Source organism: Tupaia chinensis, unplaced genomic scaffold, assembly GCF_000334495.1.
Source record: "Tupaia chinensis unplaced genomic scaffold, TupChi_1.0 Scaffold000521_1, whole genome shotgun sequence".
NCBI classification, from domain to species: domain Eukaryota; kingdom Metazoa; phylum Chordata; class Mammalia; order Scandentia; family Tupaiidae; genus Tupaia; species Tupaia belangeri.
Genome location: NW_006160034.1, coordinates 453630 through 459757, shown reverse-complemented (window position 1 = coordinate 459757; position 6128 = coordinate 453630).

Below are 6128 nucleotides of genomic sequence, written 5' to 3'. Positions count from 1 at the left end.
CAGGATGGCCACGCTGCAATCCCTTCTCTTCCATTCTCCTCTCGGGATCTTGAGCATGCACGCACACGCGCCCGGCGTGAGTTTAAACCACCGGGTCTGTGACTTGAACCGCACTTGACTACATGGGAGTTCAGGACATAGCCTTATGCTAACTGCTGGTCCTAATAAAATCATTCTTTAAAAAAATCATTAGTAAATTTACTTTTATTGTATTCCATATTTTTAAAAGGACCAATTCCTTTCTCACTACATGAACATTGATTATTTTAAAAAAGCAGAAGTGGCTAACTTCACAAAGCTGGGCTTTCATGACACGTAAGGACCGTAACTGAAATGCTTGCTGAAATTCTACACTAGAGACAAAGACAAATGCCTCCTCTAGGTGGTTTCTAAATATACACGGGGCACATAGTTATTAGTGACTCTCTGAGCAAGCTCCGTTCAGCTGAAGCTAATGAGGGAAAAGGCCAAGGAGCTGTTAAGTAGAGATTTGTGCATTTAACTTTCGGGTTTTATGTGTCTATTTCTGGATCCTTCAGAAATGGAAATATTTTTAGATGGGATTTTTTTTTTTTTTTTTTTGAGATAGAGATTTTTGCTATAGGGCACATGTGCTCACTGGAGAAACAGAGACAGAGACAGGGAGCGAAAAATCACCCCCAGGAGAGATGGCCATGCCTCAGTCCCTTCTTCATTCTTCTCTTGGGATTTTGGGCGCACACACACACGCACACACACTCGGTGTGAGTTTTAAACCATTGGGTCTGGGACTTGAACTGGGGTCGACTATGTGGGAGTCCATATGGAAGACCATTATGCTATCTGTTGGTCCCGAGATAGAATATGTTTTAGACTTTAGCACCTTCTAGGCAAGGAAAAGATGTACCTTTCATTCTCTGGCCTAGTGCTACCACCAAATTTCATCCCCCTCAAAAATAAATCTTAAGTCTAAGTAAATGCTACTATTTCCTACAGTAAAAACTTGCAGTTTCCTCTAACTGGGTTTATTTTTGCCTCAAATTTTTCCTTCTATTTCTCTCTCTCAGTTTTTTTTTTTTTTTTTAATCAATAGATTTCTGCCATAGGAAGTATACACTTGTGGAGAGAGATAGAGATGAAGAGAGACAGAGAAAGTGAGAAAACGCCCTCCCAGGAGTGTGGCCGCAGTGCAATCCCTTCTCCTCCATTCTCCTCTTGGGATTTTGGGCCCATGTGCACATGTGTCTGCTATGTTTTTCTTCTTTTTTTTTTTGGAGAGGTTTTTGCTATAAAGGCGTGTGCGCTTACCTGAAAGAGAAACAGAAAGCAAGAAATCACCCCCCAGGGGATGACCACACCGCAATCCCTTCTCCTCCATTCTCCTCTCAGGATCTTGGGCATGCACGCACATGTGCCTGGCGTGAGTTTAAGCCACCAGGTCCAGGACTCAAACCATGGTTGACTACACGGGAGTCCAGCAACATAGCCATTACGTCAACTGCTGGTCTCTGTCTGCTGTGTTTTTCAAGTCTTTGAGGCTGAGACGAGAACCACAGAGCTGACAATGTGGTGTCTAGTACCTTAACCACCATGCCATTCACGGGTCCAAATTTATTCTTTGAGATAACATATTGCAGGGAAAAACTAAGATATTAAATAATACTACTTTTGGGACCAGCAGATCACATAATGGTTACGTTGCTGGACTACCACAATGCCATTTGTGGTTCGATTCCCAGACCCAGCAGCTTGAAACTCACATGGGGAGCATGTATATGAGTGCCCAAGATGCCGAGAGGAGGATGGAGGAGAAGGGATTGCGGTGTGGTCATCCCCTGGGGGGTGATTTCTCGCTTTCTGTCTCTCTGTCTCTCTCTGTATTTCTGGTGAGTGCATGCGCTCTATAGTAAAACGCTCTCTAAAATGACAATAATAATATTACTTTTACTTTATTTGAGCTTAGAGGAAAATGTGATCATACGAAAGTACTTACCTATGTGTGCCAGTTGTATGTTCAGGGATGACCTGTAGCCAAAGCACAATATCTATTTTGCTTCCCATATTCTATAAGGAAAAAGTTCACGTGATAATCATGGAGCCTGCTGTTCAAATTGTCTCAAAGACTATAAAAGTTGAAAGACAATGGGGAGCAGCAGGTGGCATGGTGTTTAAGGTGCTGGACACTCCCACATGACTGACCACGGTTCTAGTCTCAGACCTGGTGGCTTGCTTTTTCACTTCTCTCTCTCTCTCTCTGATCATATTAACATAAAATGAATAAATAACTAAAGTGAAGTAAAAATAATTCTTCAAAAAAAGTTGAAAGATGAAAAGAAGTGTTCATGGTCTCTAAAATCAGTCTTATTTATACTTTTGTACTCTGTTTTGCTGTTCAACCATATTTATAGAAAACTCTCAGTGGGAAAAATAAAACTACATTAGGTATCAAATAAATACAGTCTAAAGTAGAGTTAGACAACAGTCAATTAAGAAATACTTTCGCTCTCTTTTTTTTTTTTTTTGGAGAGGTTTTTGTTATAGGGAGCATACGCTCGCCAGACAGACAGAGACAGAGAGACAGAAAGCGAGAAATCACCTCCCAGGGGGGATGGTCACACCGCAATCCCTTCTCCTCCGTTCTCCTCTTGGGATCTTGGGCACGCACGCACACACACATGCCCGGCGTGAGTTTTAAGCCACCGGGTCCGGGACGCGAACCACGGTCGACTACATGGGAATCCAGCGACATAGCCATTATGCTAACTGCTGGTCCCGAAATACTTTCGCTTTTTAAATTTTAGTTTTATTATTCTTATTTTACATATATATTTGTGTGTGTATATATATACGCATGCGCTCACCAGAGAGAGTGAGAAACCAAGCTGAAGGTCCAGGACTCAAACCACAGCTGGCCACGAGGGAGTCCAGTGGCTTAACCACCACACCACCTACTTGCCCCAGTACTTTTATTTTTTATGAGCTAGGTACTGATTCAGGAAGATAGCGATGGAGGACATGACTTCCAGATTCCCCTTTCAGTAAGAGGCAGGCAGGATTCATACTTGTACTTTTTTTAAACTCAAAAAATTTTAAACCTAGAAAACTTTTTTTAAACATTGATTTATTTATTATGATTTTTTTTTTCTTAGCCTCTGGATCTAGGACTTGAACTGTGGCCGGCCCTTTAAGAATTCGGCATCTTGGGACTAGCAGGTGGTGTGGTGGTTAAGGTGCTGGACACTCCCACATGGCTGACCACGGTTCTAGTCTTGGACCTGGTAACTTACTTTCTCACTTTCTCTCTTTCTCTCTCTCTCTCTGGTCAAATTAAAATAAAATGAATAAATAAATAAAATTAAATAAATATTAAAAAAAAAAAATTCAGCCCCTTAACCACTAGCAGCAGGCAAGATTCTTGGGATTTCTCCTCTCGTTAACCCAGCAGCCACGGCTGGGGCTAATTGCTAACTGTCAGGCCCAGGATGAGCCTGGAGGAGCTCATTAAAGACCGCCTTTGCCTTTAAGGAGCTCACTTAGGGTTGGGTAAGAAACCACAGAGTGGTCTGGACTGACAGGACAAGGCCACTGAGTCCCTCCAGGTCTAATTCTCCTCTAACTTGTGATTCCATAAATTGTTCATCCGTAAAATGGGCTTACTGGGACTTAATGGGTAGCTTCGCTGTGAACGCTAAATCTTGCCGTGGAGCCCTGTGCACCGGGCAGCCAGCCTCCTGCGGGCTGAGCGTGGCCACCCAGCAGTCGCAAGCCCCTTTCACGGCTCAGAGGGCTGGCAAATTACTACACGGGGGAGATTTCAAACCTCAGATGTTAAATGTGGTAAGTTCTGTGTGTGAAGTCAAAACAGCTTGTCGGGAAGGACGATGGAAAGGTTACCGGGCAGGGTGGGGGGTGGGGGATACAGGCAACCCCGAGGTGAGGTCTGCAGGAGTTTGTCTGCAGGTGGACGAACGAGCTGGCCTTGGGCTGGCTCCATGGCCTGGTGGTTAAGAGAGCTGGTGTTTGGGACCTGCAGTTAGTGTAATGGCTATGTCGCTGGTCACAGACAGAAGAAATCACCCCCAGGGGGTATGGCCACGCTGCAATCCCCTCTCCTCCGTTCTCCTCTGGGGATCTTGGGCATGCACATACATGCACCCTGCGTGACTTTAAGCCACTGGGTCTGGGACTCAAACCGCAGTAGACTATATGGGAGTCCAGTGACATAGCCATTATGCCAACTGCTGGTCCCACATTTTTTTTTTTTAAAAAGAATTATTTTATTTAACTTTATATATATATATTATATGTGTGGGCAGGTGTGTATTTATTTATTTATTTCAATTTGACCATAGAGGACAGAGAGAGAGAGAAAGCAAGCTGCCGCTAGGCCCAGAACTCGAACCATGGTCAGCCATGGGGGAATCCAGTGCCTTTAACCACCCTGCTACCTGCCGGCCCCCTATTTCAGTTTTTATTTATTTTTTTCTAGAGAGATTTTTTGCTATGGGGTGCATGTGCTTGCTGGAGAGACAGAAAAAGAGACAGAAAGTGAGAAATCACCCCTCGGGGGATGACCATGCCGCAACCCCTTCTCATGCATTCTCCTCTTGCAAGTTTGGGCACTCACGCACATGCACACAGCGTGAGTTTTAAGCTGCCGGGTCCAGGACTCGAACTGTGGTTGACTACGTGGAAGTCCAGTGATATAACCATTATGCCATCTGCTGGTCCCCAGAGCAATGTTTTTAAGTGTATAAAGTGCAAGCTATTCTATTGCGGTGCGGTTATCAGAATACTGAAAACACAAGTACAGTGTGTATGTATGTATCAATCTACTACTATCAATAAGGTCTAGCAGGAGTATAACTACTACCATAATTTTGTAGTAGCAGTGTGGAAAAGGAATGTTTATGATGGGACCAGCAGTTAGCGTAATGGTTATGTCGCTGGACTCCCACGTAGTCGACCACAATTTGAGTCCTGGACCTGGCGGCTTAAATTCACGCCGGGCACGTGTGCGTGTGTGCCCAGCATCCCGAGAGGAGGATGGAAGAGAAGGGATTATGGCGTGGCCATCCCCCCTGGGGGTGATTTATTGCTTTCTGTCTCTCTTTCTCTCTCTGTCTGGCGAGCGCACGCACCCTATAGCAAAAAAATAAAAATAACTGGAATGTCTGTGAAAATGTCTGATTTGTACTGGTTGTGGGGGTCACAAATATCGCTAATCACACTGGGGTTTATTGCCTATATCCATCATTGGTGGAAATCCTACATTTTTTAAAAAAAGCATTATTTCTTTATTTTAATTCCATTTGTTATTATTATGTTTTTTAAAATCTGACCAGACAGAGTGAGAGAAAGAAAGGGAAAGTGAGAAAGCAAGCCACCAGGTCCGGGACTCAAACCATGGTCAGCCATGTGGGAGTCCAGCATGTTTAACCACCACACCACCTGCCAGCTCTGAAATCCTAAATTTTGATTCCAAACTAGTAAAAATCAAGTTGTGTTTCTTTCTGCATCCAAGTTCAAGGAACCACAGATCCCAGATGATGAATCCCGGGTTTTAGACTATGGCTCCTCCACAGGGTTCCCTGCCTTCAGTCACAAGCTTCGGCCTCTAATCTCGTGTCTAGTTTGGAAATGCAGACATCTAATCAAGTCATTTCTCTCCTTCAAACTCTTCACTATGGGGCCAGCAGATGGCATAGTGGTTATATCACTGGACTCCCACATAGGGGATCATGGTTCAAGTCATAGACCTGGTGGCTTGAAACTCACACCAGGCACATGTGCATGCGTGCCCAGGATTCCAGGAGGAGAAAGGATTGTGGCATGGTCATCTCCCCAGGGGGGGATTTCTCACTTTCCATCTCACTGTCTTTGTCTCTCTCTCTCTCTCTTTCTCGCTCTGGCGAGTGCATGTGCCCTAAGGCAAAAACCTCTACAAAACAAAACAAACTCTTCACTAGTGGGCCAGCAGGTGGTGTGGAAGTTAAGGTGCTGGATCCTACATAGTTCAAGCCTGGACCTAGTAGCTTGAAAAAAAATCACGCTGGACACGTGTGTGTGCATACCAAAAAATCCCAAGGGGAGAATGGAGTAGAAGAGATTGCGGCGTGGCCATCCCTTAGGGAGCGATTCCTCTTTCC